Source organism: Aulostomus chinensis, chromosome 6 (genome assembly GCF_037954235.1).
Source record: "Aulostomus chinensis isolate RoL2024-O1b breed Wild chromosome 6, RoL_Achi_v1.0, whole genome shotgun sequence".
NCBI lineage: Eukaryota > Metazoa > Chordata > Actinopteri > Syngnathiformes > Aulostomidae > Aulostomus > Aulostomus chinensis.
The window spans coordinates 6,468,059-6,489,109 of NC_141325.1; the positions used below are offsets into that span (position 1 = coordinate 6,468,059).

Genomic DNA, 21,051 nt, shown 5'->3' on the forward strand with positions numbered 1-21,051 from the left:
ATAAAAGACCCTCTATGTATATACAATATGTACCCATTTTCCTGAGGGGTGTTTCTGTGAGAGAACTAGCATGAAAGTGCAAGTCATAGAGAGAATTTCAAAGGCAGACGCCAGGACAGTGACATGGAACTGCCAGGGATTGGTGAGCAATCAGATAGGGCAGAATTGATGACCTGGCTCAGGATGGATTTCTTGGAGCGGGCTGCCAGACCGAGGTAATACTTTCAGGCTCTTATCAGCACTGGCATAAGCTGAGTGCTGCATCACCCACTTCCCAGCGTCAGCTTATTATGAGAGTCCATGATGTGTGATTGCTTGTACTGCCTTTGTGTGCCCCGTGGTTTGTGAGCGCTGGACATAGTTGGTGAGAAGAGGACGACGAAGAAGAATAAATCTCTACCACCCCACCGTTGTTATGACATTTCGCAAAAAAAAAAAAAGGGAAAAAAAAGGTGTTTTGCAAGGTTTCCTGTGACTCATGTAAGCTGAAAGTGTCAGTGATGGAATTCTGCAAAGTTAAGCAGACATTAAAATATGTCATGCTGTCCAAATCATATTAGAATATGTTCGTGTCATTTACCATCCCAGGTGGATGGATGTGATGCACAAAAATCAAACAAACCCTCTCCAGGCTCATGTGCGGGAACGTTAGCCACTTGAGAGTAAAGTCACTCTTTTAAATGAAGTCTGTATTCTGCCCATTAGGGTTTTAAATCAATTTAGCCCAAATATCATTTCACCAATTCATAAACAGTCGCTTCATTTGCATTCTAATCACATTTCTTTTTATTCTGGTTGCGTAATAATACTTTGTTCCCCCCTGTAGAGCAGCTAACAGAGCAGCAGTCCTGCAGCTTGAGGTGATTGTAGCTCCAGGGCACTTCTGCAGGCTGGATGCCTGCGGGTTTGATCCCAGCAAGGGACGGTGACTTTCACCTTCAACTAGGCTGCTGAGAGACGGATGAAGAGCTGTGACGGATAAATGTTTGATTAAAGATCTAAATCTGCGTTCTGCCACGGCAATTTATATCAGACGCTTTTTTTTTTCTTTTTCCACGAATAAACAACGTGGTTTCAGACGCTTGGACGCCGAGCATCTCTATGGTAACAGTCCTCAATTAGCGATGATTGGCCAACCCGTGGGAATGTTTCTATTCCCTCAGTGCAGTGATTGGTCGGTGGGCGGTCTGCGCAGCCTGACAGTCTGCAGCGTTCCGGGTTATTGTCAGTCTCGGCAGCTCGGCACAAGGGCAGGACCGCATCCCTGCGCTGCCTGAAGCAGCGAGCTCTTTAATCAGAATTAACCATCTTTTATGTGGTTAATAGGCCCGACACCAAAGAGAGCATCTCGGGGCATCGCTATCGAGGCTACAGCACAGCCTCAGCTGGAAATCTGAGTCTGATTCGGGAGGCGAGAGGCTGCCGACACCACGGAGAAAGTGACGGACGGAGCAGAGCCTGATCGCCGGGATTTTACATCGCATCGCAGCAGTTTAGGATATTTCAGGCAGCCGCTCTGGCCCCGTCTTGATTTGTTTCAGGGTACCTTCACACAGTATTGCCTAGATAATGTCATAACATTTGCGTGATACATTTCGCATCAGGTCGACGACAGTGAGCAGGCGGACCACTTTAAACCAGCGCGTAACAGCTGTGGATTTTGGAGTACTGCGTAGCAGTTCAACCACCCAGTCCTTCGATTGATATTTCATCTTTCTGGAGGTATCGGGCAAGCGAAGCGAAGACAAACCAGGACCTTTTACTTTGTTCCGGAGGCAAAACGTTGAAAACCAAAAGCGCACTTGGTGCGCAATTCTTCCGAGGACACTCCTGATCGCCGACCTGCGCTATCGACCTCGACAAAAATTGGCAGTCGAGTCGAGAAAAAAGGCAAAGCTTATTAACTTTGCATGCCAGAGGCTAGAGTGTGGAATCTAATTCACAGGGTTACCGGTATATTTGCATACCATCAGAAGAGGAGGATCAACTTTAACATCTGACTAAAGCGGCCGCTGGAATGAATCCTTTTTGATTTGGAGCACAGAAATATGAAGCAGGTCGATCGGTGCATCTGCATGGAGTTCTAGTCTGCACTACGGAGCAATTTATGGTAAATACATTTCTGTCATATGTTATTCATTTATTTGTTTTTTGTTGTTGTGGGTGTTGTAATTCTTCCAGTCGTTCCGAGCGTGAATCGTCTGGATTCTTGTGTGTAACCATTAACGGAGGAACTGTCAAGAGTCTCGCTGAAAGCCTTTTGGGATGGTAAATAGAGGAGCAGGAGAAAATAATGGATGTTTGTAAATGCTCACTTCTCACTGGATGCTAGTGCATAATGATGTCTCAGGTTTTCGAGCCTTTGTTTCATGCGTGACCCACAATAAAAAGGAAGTGTTGTAAAAAAAAAAAAAAAAAATCGTAGTTAGAGAGCCGCTCCCGAATGGCTTTAGGAGCCGCTTTGATGTGGAATATTGGTCTTTTCAAGTATGGCTGGCAATTAAGTGTATTGTCGAGGGTATTGCACCGCAGGCACCGCGAGCAGGGATATGTGGCACTAGAGGAGTTGCGACTCTGAGCAAAAGGTGCGAATTTCTCATCTGTACGCCCCCGTGCGTCACTGCGTGTGGGGAGGGTGAATATAATCTCTGCTGCAATTAGAGATTTTTCACCCCGGAGTGTTAATGATATACACTGTCTTTTTATAGTGTCTTAGCATATTATGACAGGATTTTTTTTTTTTATCACAGAACTCATAAAATTCATGGCGATGGCTGTAAAACTTTTCACTTTTGTGCTCAGCGACATGGATGATGCTCTGTGCCGCACTGAGGTCTGGAGCCGATTTGTCATTGTCTTGCGAATTCTTCAGCAAATTTGTCCTCTGCAGTCTAAAGCTCGGACGCAAACAGAGGAGTCTGATGAGCCCCAATGCAAAGTGAACCGCTTTTTTTGTTTGTTTGTTTGTTATTGTTGTTTTTTCATTAGATTGCGAATGTTTTCTGATAAAGTTGAGTTTGTTGCAGCTCTTGTGAACTTTGAGCCTGGTGGGTTGCTGAGGTTGCTCTGCAATATTTAGCTTCATTGATCACACTGCACATAAATGAGCCTGCACATAATGCTGAGTGTGCAGTGAAAAGGCGCAGTATGTTTTATCATTAGGCTACAAGTACCCTCCGAATTTATCTTCCTGGCTGGATCCGGTCTTTCTCTCTCCAGCAGACAGCAGCTTGCTGAATGTAATATGGGCTGGTGGAGCAGGGCAGGCGCCCCCCAGTCAGGGCACCTGCCGTAGAGCCTTCCTGGCTGTATTGAATAAAACATCCAGTGATGTATTAGGCAGGGGCTGCACCCGAGGGGGCAGAACTGCCTCATTTACTTCCTCCACTCTGCGCCTATGACCTGCTGAGCAAATTGTGCTCATATTAGCTCTGCGGCTGCTCCTCACCTAAACAAATAGTCTTCCCAGCATAATGCTTGCCTTAACTCAACATGATGGTTGGACAAGGCAGGGGGAAGAATGGCAGAGAGGCTTTAATATCTAGGTCACTGAATTACCTTTTGGTGTTTGTAGTTCTTGTTTTGCCTCTTTATTTTCTGGCTTGCTGCAGAAATCTTTTTTTGTTTTTTGGTTAGTTTGTTTTTTTTATTTTCATTTGAACTCATCTTGGACCTTCGGATGTCTTGCAGCATGCCCTGGCCTCCACTGCTATTAACTAAAATCCTAAGAAAAGGTGGAAATGTTTATGTCGAAAGCTTGAATTTTTGCCGAAAACATTACCCATGAGATATGTTTATATATTTTTCTAATCTACCAGGAAGGTGGAACAACATATTAACAAAATTAACACTGAAAGGAGCCAGACATCTTACCAAATTCCTATTTAAATTGCCTATCAATTTGAATGATTGATAGCATTTCCTCCCTATATTCTAAGCTATTATTAAAGTGGCTGTCTGAAGTGAAGAAGTGAGCTGCACTCATGAATATCGTTTAAGTTGCTGAAGTTTAATTTCCTGCTCTGTGTATTAATCTTTTTTAATCCCTGCATGGTTTGATTGTCTCAACACCTACTACCCAGAGGCAGCAAAACTCATTTGAGCACTTAAGAGGACTAAAATAGTAGATATGGAAGTGAGTGTGTGTGTGTGTGTGAGAGAGAGAGAGAGAGAGAGAGAGAGAGATTGGGTATGTGTCTAATGATCTTCCCCTGAAGCAGCTTTGCGTGTCCACTTTAGTGCGGAGTCTATTAATAAAAGCTTCTTTTTATTGACACAAATTAAGCATTTTAAGAGCTGATTTACTGTCCATACAATCCATTTATAGAATAACATACTTTAGATGTGGAAAAAAAAAAAACATAACAAATATTTTCTCCACCTGTCACAGGAAAGAAAAGACAAGCTGAAGCTTCGAACTAAATATCATCGGACGGTTCGTCTCAAAGCCACGCCAACATCGGCTCATTAGATATCTGATCAAAGTGGTTCAGTTCACGAAAAGTCTTTTACGGTTCTCAGATCAGTTCTCATGTGCAGGCAAACAAAACAGACATGTCCCTTCTTCTACGTTACCGTTCTACATGGTTTCATATAAATTTCATTGTCCCTGTAGTGAGATTTGTGTGGCACATAAAACAAAAGCACAAATCAGTGCAGCCAACACAGCCCACAGTCAGTCGGTGTGAATGAACAGAGGGGGAAGCTGTGTTGTTTCCCAGCAGCAGAGAGGATGGTGGCGTTGATGGGATCTGACATTACATGTACAAGCTGGGTCACCAGGATGGTTGTATAAAAGCTCTTGTCTGCTCAGCTGTGTGGTTCGAGGTAGCCTGACGTGACATTGTTGCCTGGCTGAGTCGTTTGCAGCGATATGTCAAAGTCAGTCTTATATCTATGTTAGCACAAGGGTCCTATGAGCTGAACGCGAGCAATCAGCCGAGCTCGATCTGTTGATGCTTCTAGATTGTTTGTCTAGAAATACTGAGACCTTTTTTGTAATGACAGGATTAAGAAGGCACCGTTTGTGTAATACCGGCCTGATATCGATGTTTAAAGGCCAGCAGTGGATCTTGATACTCATGGGGTTTTAATTTAATTACATGGTTTTTTTGAGGGGAGGGGATTGTTGTTGTTTTTGTTTATTTTAAGCCCCCCTTTGGTGAAATAAGATACTAATGAATAAGAACTATTTTAAAGTCTTTGACCTCAGCACATGAACATCAGCCAGTATCAGTACACGGCTGATATATTGGTGCATCCCTATAATCATTCTTTTCAAGACATTGCATTTTTCGAGACATCATGCGGACGTAGAAAAAAAAGCGATGCATCATTTACATAATAGATGTTTTGTCTTTGATTTGGAGCGGCTTGGCTTCAACACACATGTGATTGCATGTATCCACCTGTCGTGTTTCTGATTGGACGAACACGTTCACCAGACGCCGCGGGGTTCTCCGCTCCGCCGGTGTCTTCCTGATATTTCGGCTAAATAAGGCTTACCTGACCGCTGCTGTGCTCATGTGATCTGATCCGCTGTGATGGTAAATGTTGGCAGCTCTTCATCAGCCAGTCTTCTACCACTTAGCACATGACGGACAATGATGATCCTCCCACCCACCTCTGCTCCCCCCCCCCACCCCCCGTCTCCCTCTGTCAGACTGAATGGAAGTCACGTCCCACCAGGCCCCGGAGGTTAATGTGTAGCCTTTAATTTGGAAAGGTTAAGGTAGTTAGTGCATTTATTTTGTTAGAAAAATGCTCATGTGCGTGTGAAACAGTCGGCAGGAACCAGGCTTTTCATATGTGGTTAATGAGTACACCAGCCTGAGCGCTGTTGGGTTTATAGTTTGCTCTATAACCCAGCCAGAGAAGTGAGGGCAGGCGTGCTCCTTCCAAAGTGTTCTTGGGTGAAGAATAAAGCAAATCTGACAAGCTCTCCAACAGCGAATTTGCTCTCCTTAAAAACAATGCCGCTCTTGCCTTCCTCATGGTCACATTGATTTGTTCTGGGTGACAGTGCAGGCTGCTGTGAAATCACCCCAGCGCCATTGATCTCAAGGAGAGGAGGAGGAGGAGGAGAGGGACTGAGAGTCTGGCGACAGTGAGCAACATGGGAAAATCCTCAGTGTGCCCTCTACAACCTTAACCAGTAATAAAATGAAGGCCTTGGCTACTATCAGATCAGCCCCTGCTGTACTTCTTCAGCTGCTGTATCGCAGTTGAGTCTGGGCTTTGATTTGTTTTGGAGGCCCATACATGCTGTTTGATTTGCCATTGTGCCTCACCATGTTTCACATTATCAGCTGAACTCTTTATTGCCACTGTTTTCCATGCCAGAAGCAAGGCTGTTTTTATCTCATGCAGGCCTCTGATTAATCTCTCCCTCTATGCTGGTGTACTTTAATCTTGAATGGGAGATATCTGATTCTCCTCGGCTATTGAGGAAGATCAAACTTTAATGGAACAAGGAACTGCACATCATCCTAATCTCCATCTCCCTGCATTTTGGTTGACTGCTCTCCCCCAGGCTTTGTAGCTTTCTGCAGAAGCAGGAAATACATCAGACTGATAAGATGTTTTCTCTTCATGCTTTGGTAATTTATTCCCCGTTGACAATAGCCACTACTTTACATCTCGGCTGTTTGATTACCTGGTTGTGGGTGAAAGCGGCGAATTGACTGACACTTACAAGCGGCTATGGTGTTCGACCTAAATGTGTGAAACTTTTCCACAAGCTTTAATTGGGATTTCTTTACAGTTCAGTCCTTCCACAGGAAACGTGCTAGGCTTTTGTGTTTATTGACATGCAAGAGATGGGGCCATGTGAGACCTACGTCATCTGTCTATAATAGCCTGAGGAGGTATACATCAGCTGCATGGATGTATCAAGGTTCAATGCGTTTGATTATACTACAGTCAATCCAGGAATTAGATATTGACTTCCATTTTCTCCATTCTGTTCCTGCATATCACTGAATAACGGAGCACATTATGCCGGCCTGCATGCGGACTGTGGCTAGCTGGATGCATATTGTTATAAATGTAGAACACTTATTTGGTGTCACACCTCCGTGTGGTTTGTGTCTGTGACAAAAAGAGGCTATTACCCAATTGTAAGGCGCTGGCTGTAAGGTAATGAAATTTCCACTGACTGGAGAAAACAATGTTGTCTGGTCTGGAGTGTAATTGCAGAAGCCACCTCATCATTTTCCTGAGTTCAGCGTGAATGCAACACGATTTAATAAAACTCTGGAGATTTTTATCATTTATTGCCAGGCCTGGCAGCCACATCAGGGAGAGTAAGCTGAGGCTTGCACAGATAAAACTCATTCAATTTACTTGTTGAATTTTAACCAAGCTGGAGAACAGAATATGAGCCACAGGGACACGTTTATGTATTTGGATAGGGCGGGTGGAGGTCAGCTGCTTTGTTAATATAAAGCCGCCGTTTCCTTAATCTAAACGGAGGAGCCGCCTGGAATTTCCGTCATTTTCTCTTGTCATATTATTTGTGAAAATAATAAATAAAAAGAAAAAGGTTGAAAATCCATAGGATATTAGGCCCTGAGGCCAGAGAGCGTCTGTGTGCCTGCTTCCACTCACATAGAAAAACATAGGAACATTGACATGAGAACATGTATGGACACACACACTCACACATGCGCTCACTCCCTCTCTCTCCCTCTCTCTCTCTCACACACACACACTCCTAGCCCTGTTTTATTACCTCCTGCCTGCTGCTGGAATTGCTTTCCTCCCTCGAGTGAGCCAGGCAAAGCCGGCTTTATTGTGTTAACCTATTTGTGTGTCAAGAGCGATTGCAGCGTTCTTTATCTCTGTTTGTATTCGGACGGGGAGACGGCAGAGAGAGTGAGGAAGGGGGAGAGAGAGCGAGAGCGAGAGTGGCGGTGGGAGGGAGGGGGGGTTTGCACAGGAGCCAGGCGAGCCACCAGAGTTAGACGGATGGCCGGTCACCTCACTCCACTCTGGAGGATAATGACTGGTTGCTTAGCAATAACCCACCCCCACCCACTTCCAGACTTGCATCCAGAGTAATCACTTTTTTCCTCTAAAAGAACTCGTATATAATTATCAGCCTGCTGCCGTAGTTTAAAATCTGCCTAATGGGGCTTTTCATTTATTCAGTCTGAGTGGGTTGAGAAGGAGATCTGGAGTCTTAGGTTTTTTTTTGGGGGGGGGGGGTGCATATTGCAGATATGTGTCTTTGCTTTTCATTGCGTGTTTATATCTGCATCGTGTTGAGCAGTTGGCGGAGTTTGACCGATTACGACTGGGCTACAGTAATATTTCCCGCTAGATAGCTGCTGCTTTACAACCTTTGACCTACGCAATGCTGCAGTGGCAACACTGCATCCAGCCACACTGGCGCACACAGCACATATTCACGTTTTGATGGGTGACCAGAGGCTATGAGTGCTTCCTCTTGTGAGCTCTTAGTTTTATTAACATTTTTATTGAGTTGAACAAATTGCTGACCTTTTGTAGCATAATGAATAGCCCGGCCTGCTTAGGAAAAATGAGACTTTTGGCAGAAGGGGACGGGCGTAAATCCAAGCTGTTTAACTCATGATTTGCAGTGTGTTTGTTCAGCAGGTGACAACGTTTAATACTGCTGAGTGTTTTCGAACATTTCAATTTAGGGAACTGTGTTTTTAAGTGGCAGGATAAAGGTATAATATCTGAACGTGACCTCAATTTAATCTGCCTTTCATCACTGGCAGTCACTGATGTTGGCTCAGTCGTCCACAGTGGTTTTAATGCTCAGCCAATTACCCTCTTTGCTTTTGAAAATAGATTTTTTTCCTCTCGTCTTTTATGAGGAAGTAAAAAATTAATTTAAAAATTTCCTTTGAAGTCGTATTAAAGTTTTACTTGTTTATGATGATAAAAAGTCACGGCTGCTCAAACAGACCTCATGGATCAAATTAAATGTTTTGACTTATGCCAGTGTAGCCAGCTGGTGCTGCATTAGACTGTTCATTTTTGGAAAGACAAATTACAATTTACAAAAAAATCTGTTTTGTTATTGGAGCTTCTTTAAATAGTGTCTGATACTTACCCATCTGTGCTCTCTCATCCTGTTCAGTGCCATCGTTTCTTATCCAGGCTCATGCACTGTTGGTAAAAGTGACAGCTTTGCACGTCCTGGGAACTTCATACAGACTACACGTACAGCACTGTCCCCCGCCCCCATCTCCATGGCATGCTTCCGTGGCTGCGTCTATACGAACAGCTGTCCAGCTGTCACCGCAACCAGTCAGTCAGCCGCTCTCTGAGGCAACATCTGTAGAGTCTGAACGCACAAGGGCAGCTCGACGTTCTCTGCACGGCCCCAAAGACCGTAAAAAATGTGTCAGGCCTTTTGGCTTAACATTACCACTGGCCACATCAAGCGTGTGACTGGGTTTGATTGAACGTTATCTGCTCTTTTGCCACTGAAATCAACTCTGCGAGGCATCGGGCTTCGCAGTTACATCAGAGATTCATATTAGCGCAACTGTTCTTAAAAACAGAACATGTGACCAGAAAACACGCCACATTATCGTCTCCATTAATAGTCATTTGCCTGAGCATGGATATGTGTGTGCGTGCGCACCTGTGTGTGTGTCTGAACACAATCCCAGCGAGCAAAGTGCAATGGCCTGGAACTGACGAGAACCCACTGGGAGAGTCTCTCCTTGATGTAGTCCCCCCACTCCCCCTCCCCACCATCTTTTCCTCCTGGCAGCGGAGCGATGGTGAGGCAGGCGGGCGGGCGGACGGTGAGTGTGTGTGTGTGTGTGTGGGGGGGGGGGGGGGGGTGTAGCCATGTGAGTGGGGAGATGAACAGAGCTCCAGTCCCCTCTGTCAGCCACAAACTAGGATCAGGGAGCTTGGATGGGACTCTCCTGGGATGAGCAAAGGGAAAGAGGGAGGAAGCAGCTGTTCCGAGTTTTTCTTTGACTCCTTCACCAGCCTCTTTTTTTTTTTACCCTCTCAGTCGTCTTCTCTGAGGCTGTCATTAGCTTCTGTCACACTGTTTTTTTGCCTTTAGAATAGGAAGTGCCTTGAGTGTTAGTGTACACATGGATGAGATGAAATGTGCACTCTCATAATTGTCCAAGGCTTCTTTTTGGATGTTTTTTAGAGCTATTAAAGGACTTCATTTGTTCATCAGTCCTCCTGATAACTAAGGGCCTCTCGGGCTTTGTGTGCCTGTCCCCACAGACTCATAGCAACTCCAGGCAAAGTTTGATGGATCCTGTTTACTGGAGCTGAGAGAATGTCTGAGTATCTCAAATTAAGTGTCACTTAAAGCTTGTCTTTTGGTTAGCTCTCCGTTTTGTCCCCCCCCCCCCCCCATCTCTAGTGACAGCACTTCGCTGCCAATTGTGGCAGGGATGGAGAGGAAGACATTCTCTCATGATTGAGGGCTGAAGCCAGCAACTTCAGGCAGAACCAGATTCCATATGGCTGCAGTGAAATCTCTCCACCCACCGTGAGTTACACTCAAACAGCTGATGACAGGGAAATCGCCTGCTCATGACTTATCGTTTTATCATTCAAATGTACTCTATTGATTCCGGCGGCTGTGATTGACAGCCCGGCTTGAAAGCCACAGCTATTTCAATTGAACTGTGGCAGCCAGTTGGTAACTGTGACAATGGTCTCTCCTCTTTGCCTTGTTTTCACACTTTTTCTGCTGTCACAGAAACCTCGCTGATTGCCTCTCTGCCAAGGCAGCATCCTATTAATCTTTTAAATAAGGGCCAGAGCCCTGCACTATTGTTTGCAGAAAACCGAGAGGACCTCATGAGACCACAGTGAAAAGCTAAAGGGGGCAACTGGGGCTAAATCCGTCTCATTGTGGCAGGAAAGCCGAGCCTCCTCAAAACGAACAATATTAGAAATCTAATAGTGGCTGTGGAGATGGATGGTGCTGGGGTCTGAATGCAGCCAGTGCTCTCTGGCCCCACCTGATAACTCTGTGGGCTCCCTTGTCTTGTGTCGCTCTCAGCCTCTGCTCTCCAGGTGCATTCTGGGCTTTCATCTGCGTCGTGGCACTCTGAATAAAAGCCCCTGTGTTTATTGCCATTTTCGTTTTCTATGCACTTATTGATCCCTTTCAGTGTGGTTGGAATATACTTTATTCTTTTCCATTCTGAGCTCAAACTGTATAACAGCAGCATATTCTGAAATGGCAAACCAGTGGTGTATTGTGATGTGACCGAGGGATGGAAGAAAAACAGCTCAACCCTTTGTCCCTCCGAACTTAAACAACAATTTGTCTGAAGGAGACACAGCTGTGTCCCTGCCCAAATGTATGTTTATTTTTTTACAACCTTGAGAAACCTATCTTGCCTCAATCTTGAAAAGGCTCTCTGAAGTCGAATTTCATGGAGTAGGCTTTTGTGTTTAATTAGGTGTGATTTGTGAACATTTCACAAGTGTAGGAAGTCTTTTTTGGGGGTCTCTGTACTTTCTTGTCAAGTGGTTGTTAATGGAGAATTGCTGCAATGCTGGTGACACCTTCTGCTATGTAATTGATGTCTTCCTGTGCAAAATTGCCCCATAAACCAAACTTCTCAAGGGTGTGGAACATGTGGCAGCAGTATTTGCTTTCTCAGTAGTTTAGCCATATAAAGATACTGAAATTATAGCATCACTGTGCACCTTCTTTGTGTCTTTGTATACTCTCTGGCTATGGGAACCCAGCGAGGCAGCACACTGATGAATTGACTCTCAGGTCAGAGCCACATGATAGCAAGACTGCTGGTCAATGGAAAAGGATATACATTCCTCTTTACAGAGAGATACGACTGCTTTGTGTTCGTGTGTGTGTGTGTGTGTGTGTGTGTGTGTGCACATACACTCACTGGCCACCTGTAGAGTTGTTCATATTCTGATATCAGAAATGCCTCACACAGCGACTAGAAACGTAGGATCAATGCAAGTCCAAGCACAGTTCCCTTTGCAGTTAGTTTAGTTATCTCAGGCTAATATTTGATACAGGGATTCAGTTCTTCTTTGGCTGTTGTAAAATAGTTACTGAAGCCTGCGCAGCTCAGTTGGTCAGAGACTGCAAAATATCAGCAATGTGTCAATATTTTACGCTTTCAAGTCCCACTCATAAAACATTGATACGTTCAGTATCAAGGCTGCAGTTTGGAGGGCAGCTGTCAAAGTTGATGATATAGTTTCTTTGGCTTTATTCTTTGGATGTATTTGTTCATGTTTTACAAGAGTTGAACCTGAGTCAGGTTGTACAGTAATGATGACATCATATACAGGGTTAGTAGGACTGTTAAAAAAAAAAGTGTTTAACACACTGGTATTGGATCAGTACACCGTATCAGCAGATATGTAGAATTGTGTATCAGATTTGATACTAGGAAGAGAGTAATGGTACTGAAATCGTCACTGGAAAGTACAACCTCAGTAATATTAATGCCTCCTTTACTGATTATTAGATTATTATTATGGTTGTAAAGACACACTTGGCTGAGCTGCCGCATCAGATCACATTGATAGATAATGAAGTGGCGCGTGTGCGCGTGTGTGTGTGTGCGCGTGTGTGTGTGTGTGTGTGTGTTTGGTCATGCAGCTGCTGGTGGCTGTTGGTCCTCTGAGGCTCTCCTTTTAATCTTCTACTCTGAAAACACGGGAAATCAATCCATTAATGGTGGTTTCAGTACAGTATAAAACTCCTATTTATACGGGCGTAAGTCTGTCACTTTGCTCTAATCGCCCATGATTCTACAGAGAGTTTAAAGGAATAATTGAAGTGAAGTGTTTGTTTCCAAGCATGGGCTAATAGTTACAGAGAATCACAGTCCAGTTGTGCAATGTTTAACCTCAGTTTTAAGTCAATCCACTTGTGTATTTTTATGAAAAAAGGCCTGCAGGGGGCTGCATCTGTGTTAAGGTTTCCCCACCTTCCAGCATCTCTGCAGTACCTTTTAAAAAAAAAAAAAAAAAAAAAAATCAACAATGAGCTTTTCCGAGCTTTTTGTGACACGCGTGTCTGTAACAGTTGGTCGTTGCAGGGTGCATTAAACTGGGAGTCTGTGTTTCTTCTGAACATGCAAATGCAGGGATGTCTTTTTCCTGACTGCTGTCCCAGATTCACACTCAAGCCCCCTCCACCTGTCTGTGATCCCCAGCAACCAGCCAGAAAGCTTCACATGCTGCCACGAGCCTCCTCCCCTCCGCCCGTCATCCCAAAAAGATTCTCTCTGTTCCTCCGCTTTCAAAGCGCTCGCATAGCTCGACTGTGTTGAAGCATGCCCCTCCTCCCTGACCCCTCCTCCTGGAGACAGCACTCTTGACCTGCTGCCCCATTGTTTCCAGCGGGGATAGATGGGGAGCCGGCGCAATCCTTCACTCAATAGCTGCTCCATCTGTTGACTGCGTGACTCTGGGTTACAACCAGGGATTTTGCTCCGTCTGTGCAGGGTGTGAAAGGAGCTATCTCAGGGGGCTTCCTGAATAGGGTTTTAACACTGCAGTTGCAGGGTGTTGTGATGCCCCCAGCCACCCACCCCCACCCATCATCAGTCCAACACAGCCGGCTGGGTGTGTGCAGGATGAGAGGCCTTCATTGTGCCTGTTCACAGGCCCCTAGGCAACAGGGTCACCTTGTCCCCAAACAAATGGCTGCCCTCAGTCCCTTGTTGGCACAGTGTGTGTGTGTGTGTGTGTGTGTGTGTGTGTGTGTGTGTGTGTGTGTGTGTGTGTGTGTGTGTGTGTGTGTGTGTGTGTGTGAAGGGGGAGTGGGTATTTGAGTATAAGAATGCATCATCAGGAAGAGGGCAGAGGCCTTGGCTGTGAGGACATTTATCTAAAATCTCTGCCTTTCACATCAAGGCCTATTCAGTGCAAACCGTCTGCGTCAGGCTTTGAAAGGACATCACAGACAGAGAAACACTCGGGGCTGCTTCACAGGTCAAACTGCTCTCAGTGAGCATTTAGACCAACAAAGCTGCTCATTCGCTATTCCTCTTGTACTTTCAGCTTAGAAAGACAAACATTATCCTTATTTTGTCTTCCAAGTTCCTGTCTTTCCGAACAGTGGAGGAAGAAGGCTCATGGCGTTTGAGTCTGGTCTGCTCTGTGATGCGTCCGCTTTAACAGGGGGGTGTTATTTGAATAAAAGCAAAATATGTGGCTGTTTTGACAGCTGGTTCACCTTCACTGATTAATGTTTAAATTGTATTCTGCCAGGCGTTTGTGCTGAGGTCCACTGTCTCTCTGTGTGGGAGTTGTTATTTGGCATTTCCTCTTAAGTGAAAATAAGCAGGATCCTGCCCTGTGGGATTATTTTCCATCAACTAAAAGAAAAACCCTGTGTTTGGGATGCCTTTGTTATTGGAAATGGCTTCTATTATTTAAATAAATAAGTTCAAATTATTGTATTTATGTATTTTGTATCTTCTCTCTCAACCTGTAACATTTTTCAGTGTAAATTCATCAACTGTGATTTACTTAAGCTCTTTGTCTGATTTGAATCAGGAGGGTTTGGTCCTCTTGGTCTCTGTACTTGCCAGGAGCTTCATCCTGAAGAGGCAGAGTCGAGCCTCCTTGTCCCCCCTGCTTCCTGTTCCTCTCCTTTATCGCAGCGCCTCAGTCAACTCCAGCGTCACCACAGGGCCCCAAATCCCTCAGCTGTCACCTTGTGTCCCAAACACACCTTTGCTTCACTTAAGATGATTAAACTGAGTGGGTCTTCTCTCCTCGTGTCTTTGGCACATATGTTTCAACTCTACTTTTCTTCCTCCAGCTGAAAAGAGACAAAGTGAGCAATAGAAAGAGAAGCAGGCGGTTGGTTCAGGCCCCCTCACAAGACGAGACAGACTTAAAGGAGGAGTGGGGGGTGGGGGGGCTGAGAGGAATGAGTGGAGGTAGAAAACTGCAGTGACAGCAGAATGAATAAATTGAAAATTCTCTCATTGTAAATTGTCTATCGCTGGTGACAAATGATCTGATAGGCGAGCGGCCGGGTTTCCGATGCATCCATCCCAATAGAGCTGTGAATAACTGGTCTATCTCCACACTGCTTAGCACTGGCCCCGCACTTAATAATTCATACAGTGTGAAATATTTTCTCCGGTACAGATATGCCAAAGAGCTGCCGCCAGCAGGCAGGGGCGGTGAGGGGGGTGTCCCTGTGGTGCTAATTTGGGGGATGGTGACGTGCATAAATTTCTAAGGGGGGGCTCTGGTCTAGAGGAGATGGCTTAGACACATTTGCTCGCCTGTATGTTCCGCCTGTTCCTGCAAAGATGTAGACAGACACTTGACATTAAACTGGTCTTCCTAGAACTGAGAACAGAGCGGAGAAATAAATTTCCATCGGAGATGACGGCGCACAATTATCAGTGACTGTGGGGACGGAGCGAAGCTGTAAAGCTGCTAAGTGGTTGTTGCTGCTCGCCTCAGCGAGTGCTGTGGAGATGACATCAGTGGCAGCAGGTGTCCAAAGACCACCTGGTCGATGTCTTCAGTTTCCATCAGGTGACTCTCCTCCTTCCTCAGACTCCTTCAGGAGCTCAGCAGCTCTCATGGTCCCTGACCTTATTGTCGCCTTCATTCACACCACCTTATTGTCTGGGGCAGTGAACCTCAAGCTTGTAACGGCCCCGCTGGCATGTGCCCGTTGGAGTGTGTGAGTCTCTGTGATCGCATCATTCCAACGGTGCCGTGCAGTTTTGTCCGGCTCGTTCCGCTGCTCAGTCCTGTACAAACTGGGTTTTTATGGTTCGCATTCAGGCCCTGATACCAATTATGCAAACTATTAAAAATTTAAGGAGGACAGTCTTTTATAATTTAATCCTAAAGTAATAGATTCTATTAAAAATGCATGAGAGGAGCTTTATAGATGGAGCTAGAATTTGTGTCTATCAAAGTCTCCAGTCAAGGATGCAGCGGGAACGGGCAGCAGGAGCGCTGCTACTGCCTCATTATTCAAATAGCGTGAGATTAGCATAGAGCAGGAGTCCCTCGGAGATGAAGCCGAGCTAAATGGCTACTGTGATCAATAACTCGTGGGGCTCCTTGGGAGGAAATCTCCCTTTTCTGCTGAAGTGAAACAGTTTTTTTTTTTTTTCAATTTCCTGCCTTAACTTTCACAAACAAGTCTGTGTTATTTGTTGTGGTTTAAAGTGTAGTGCCGTGGAAATACTCTGTCTTCTTTGTTCTTTTGATGGTCTCGTTTTGTCCTCTCTAAAAGCATGTAGAAGGTGTTCAAGCGTGAAAACAGGAAGCCTGCAGTGTTGTAACTTAATGGCTCATGCAGCAACGGAGCGATAGACCTTTTACTGGCCTCGGCACTCCTTGTTTCACCCCACAGAGCTTCCTGGACAGGTGGAAGACAGAGTAAAGAAGCCCCCGTCTGACTTCCAACAGTAGATGTGCTGTATTTAACAGCGCAATCATGTTTGTGCTGTTTTGCTTTTAAATCGTTTTGACTTATCCTACTCAGGCAGGAGTTCATTTTTCTGCTTCACAGCTTCTATAAACTGCAGATAGCAATAGAATTTCACTCTGTTGTCGCTGTGATTTGCTTCAATAATTACAGGTAGAGAAGTGCAGTGATTCAGATACCCAGCAGCCTCTGTGCTTATTAATGTGCTGCAAGAAGTGGATTGAAAAGCCAATAAAAAATTGGAACCCTCATGAAGCTTATGTGGATTTAAGTTCTGCCTCTGAGGTAAATTCCTTGCCTTTTTGATGTAATGGTTGTCTGTTTATGGAATAAATCCAATAGGCTTAATCGATCATCTCCGTGGAAAGGTCAAGAGGAGAAGCTCTGGTGTTAGAAGCGCTTATACTATGGAAGAGTGCCAGAAATGTGACACCTCCTTATGAGTGGGCGGTGGCGGGCAGATTAGTGACGGACAGGGTGGCCCAGGGGGATGATTTAGGGAGATTCAGCTCTAAATACTCTGCCTGTATCAGAGAGAAAGAGAGAAAATTCTACACTGCCTTCCCCCAACCCCCCCCCCCTTTTTTTTTTTTTAGGAGAAAAGCATATTAGTAGATTTAAAAATATATTTTCTTCCTGAACGATGGGGGGGGGGGGGGCATAGCTGGTGGTGCAAGGTGAACAAACATTTATTGATTTTAACCTCCTGTCCACGCTTTATGGGTAATGTTGCTTGAAGTTACTGTTCGGTTTCATCCCTCTGTAGTCTAATCTAATCTGGAGTGGGTGGCTGTGGGCAGCATCTGTGCTCTGAGTTGAAATAGGGCTTTCTCTCAGCCTAATCCTCTATCCAGGGATCACTCAGTAGGGTGAAGACAATTACCAGCCTGCTTTCTCATGCTAATGGAATCTCTAACTAGATCTTAGAGAAAGAAGAAAAAAATAGATGGAAGAAGAAGAGAAGCAGGGACAATGGCGCAGAAAGATGACCCAACTAAAATGGGTTTTTAGATTACCATTTAATTATTGATAGAGACCCAGTTGTAAAGCCTTAAGGTCAGGATTTTGAGAGCGTTTTCAGAGAAAGGAGATAAATTATCGAGTTATTTTGGTGCGTGAGTGTTGGGGGGCTGTTAGGTCAGGAAGTTGCTGAGACAGGACTGATGTCACTGGCATATCAGCAGCTGTGTGCCAGGTAGTCTGCCTTCGCTTTTTTTATCACCTGCCTCCAGCAAGGTGTCTGGAGTGGTTTTAAATTGCATTAATATGCAGGAATTTATAGATTGCCTCCCTTGGCATTTCTGCAGGGAGGGGAAGAGAGTATTACAGTCTCCATCTGCACTAATTACTGGGTCTTGGCAGTGTTACCTGTCTCTTGTGAAGGACAAACCAAGGCAGCGAGCAGTAACACACAGAGCAGAAGGAGCTCATCTGCTGGGGAGTCTTCAGGAAGAGGGATGTCTCCAGGGCATTTTTTACTCTGATATGTTTGATGTGTTTGGAGCCTTGACTACCATAAAAAATCCTTGCTAGCGACATCAATAAACTAAACGACTTCGACCAACTCCCTTCATCTAGAGCTCAGAGAAAAGCTAACAGGCTTTGAAGCTGATTTCATTCACTCAAACTGTTCTAGCAGAATATATCTTCTGTTTATCCTGCTGGAAACTTCAATTGACTGTCTCCAGCATGCCTGAAGATTTAAAGTCATGGCAGCATGAGAGTAAATCTAAACAGGTGTCCACCAGTCGTGTACTCCTTGAAGTGAAACCTGAAACAGAGTGCAAAGTCTTTGGTTTGCTAAGTAAATCACACAAGCAACAAAATGTATCCAAAATCCTTGAGCAGGAAGAGATAATCAGTCTGCACATGTGCTGTTATCTCAGCGATGACCTCGCTTCTCAATTCTCTCCATGGCTGGTCAAACTGGCTGATAACAGCTGCCCTTATCAGACTGCTTTTGTCAAGGGAAGCCTCTACTATTTTAAATCATTACAACCTGCCTACTTTTTCACTCTCCCCAATCATTGAGCAGTGACACTGAGACCTTGCCTGTGAAAACAAGAGATCAATGCTTTAACTCCTACGTCGCTGCCAGATTTCTGCATCAAATCTACATGTGGTAATTCCTCAGCTCGCTCAGGTTTCACTGGGTGTCAGGTAGGCTTCTTGGATCGCTGCTGCATGAATATCTTGGTGGTGTTTGTGCCATCTGTGCCTTTCAGCCAGCAGGTGATTACCAACCGCAGCCTCACCTCCCTCTCTGTCCAACTGGATTCTCTGTGCACGGTCACAGCCAGCCTCAGGAAGACAACAGCTGGATAGAGCACAATATGGAATAAAGGCCGCTGAGTCTCGGCGATGGAAACTAGAGTTTGTGCAGTAAAAAGCCTGCTTCCATCCCAGCTAGCTTATCTGTGAGCAGTTGTGTCATCCTCTCTTCTATAGTCCTTAATATCCAGCAGAGCAAAAATGGCTTTGTCACACTTCAAATATATCAAACGGGATCAGTGTCAACATTTTGCCGGTGCACTATTTGATTGCCTTGTGGGCTTCACAACACACTAATGTTATGCATGACTGAATACTGGATCTGTGACACCCTCCAGTGAAAGACGGCGGAGTTGTCCTTTGGACTGAGGGAATTGGGGTCACCTTAGGCACTGCGGAGAGCAGTGAGTGGAGCCAGGCTTCGGCAAGTGGGAGAAGAAATCACATTGTTTGAATTTAATTATATTCTATTGATTTATTGAACACCCATTAATAAGCATACATTTCGAGGCAGGGCCATTTTGCGTGAAGGGTTTTCTCTCTGCTTGTTTTTTTTTCCCCTTGCTTGCTCACTCCATTTCATCATAAACTGACATAAGCCTTTCTTTGAAGTTCAGGAGCCACGCAGAGGAATGACAGCACAACAAACAATGAACAAAACACAGAAAGACAATGAAAACTGTTTGAATATTCAAGTGAGCCACCGTAGGATGGCTACAGGAAAAAAAAAAAAAAAAGAGAGAGAGAAGCCTTGTTTTATTGCTGTTGTGTTAAGCTGTGAATGGACCTGTCTGGGACAATAAAAGATTGTGTCACACTGGGATAAGAAATTTTGCAATATCAACAATGCTTTACAAATGGTGTGTAATAAGGTTTACTGCGAATATATAAATCCTAGCATGAAAACCAAGAAAGCGAAGCTCGTTTTTCTCATTTTGATGTTGTTTGATTTATGTTTCGAAAATCCTGTGTCGTGAGGTTGGATTTGCAGGAAAATGTATAAAAGGATCCCCTTAATGTTTTTAATGCAGACGGATTTGTTTTTTTGTCTAATCGATATAAATTGGCCTTTGCAGAGGTCTTGTGTCAGCAGGAGAGCTCACGTTTATAGCTGTGATCAACAGTTTAGCTTCAGCTCCACATCTGTTCAACATTCGGCGCTATTAGATGACAACTGATGCTTCTGCTCGGCAAAACAATACAACAAAGGCTGAGGCAATAAGAGGAGAAGACTATGTGCTTCCCCCGTGGTTTGTCTGACAATCTTAAGCCTCACTCTCATTGCTCAAAGTCCCTCGCTGGCATCAGCAGGAGCGCAGAGGCTCAGTCATGCTGGAAGAGCACTTAGGTTGTTCTGTGCTGGAAACGGACTGATTCACCCAGCAGGGATCACAAGCATTTCTTGGGTTTCTGGTGATTGCAGTACCGCATACATACCTTTTTAAAACCCAACATACATCTCTTACGTAATATTTTCACTTGATTGAAATAATTCTTTTTTGTTTTTGTTTTTTGAAAGCTGTAAATGAACACCTTTTTTTTTTTAGAGGCGGGGATTGCAGAGGTATTCACGTTACCACACTTATCACAATATTCAGTAAGTGATAATGGTAATATCACGATACAGCAATTCTACGAACCTCAGCACAGCGCGAGATGATTCACTTCTATGAGACATCATAGTATCTGTCTAAACAAAGAAGGAAAATACCCCGAAGAGGCAACAAGCAGGAACAGCTTATGATAGTGTCACAAACTGTCCGTTGAGATGAAAAGATGTATGATAATTGGGCTTTTTGCACATTTCCTGTTCAACATGCCCACCATAAACGGCTGTTTACATTGATACATTATTTTTATGTTTCCAGCAAAAAAATCTTGACATGTGTTGCAGTGAATCAGTATCGATTCACTTAAGGAGGTGTCCTGATCTATTTGAGTACTGAGATATCGTCCCGCCCCTGAACATGTTTTACTGCATGAAGTATTCAAATACTTGTCGCATCGTTGTCTTTTTGTGGAGTGCCGCTCTCTGATGTCAGTCAAACATTTGGCTGCATTCATGAAATGTTCTATCACGCACCTCTATAACTGGAACAGACTTGAAAAGACTTTTTTTGTATTGCAAGTTGTTAGAAATAGCCTTTAGCCTTTACGCCCTGTCTGTGAGACTAAATTGAGGGTTGACAAAAATCCTATGCTTGTTTTTGCGCACGACAACATGAACGCGGTTGCTTCCATTGCTGCCTTATCACAGCCTTACTGGAAGCTCCTCTATCTTCCTTAGAATCGGGGTTCTTTGTTCCTCTGACCGCGATCTGATACGTAGCGAAATGTGTCGTGGGAAAATG

At 44.6% G+C, this 21,051-nt stretch overlaps 1 protein-coding gene across 1 annotated transcript in view; it reads left to right on the forward strand.

Moving 5' to 3' along the window:
* The first annotated feature begins 1,243 nt into the window (after positions 1-1,243).
* Positions 1,244-21,051, forward strand: part of fam222aa (family with sequence similarity 222 member Aa) — a 44,316-nt gene continuing 24,508 nt past the window's right edge. Inside the window, exon 1 of the mRNA XM_086206086.1 lies at positions 1,244-2,110. The gene's annotated coding sequence lies outside the window, so the exon portion shown is untranslated. The remainder of the gene's footprint in view (positions 2,111-21,051) is intronic.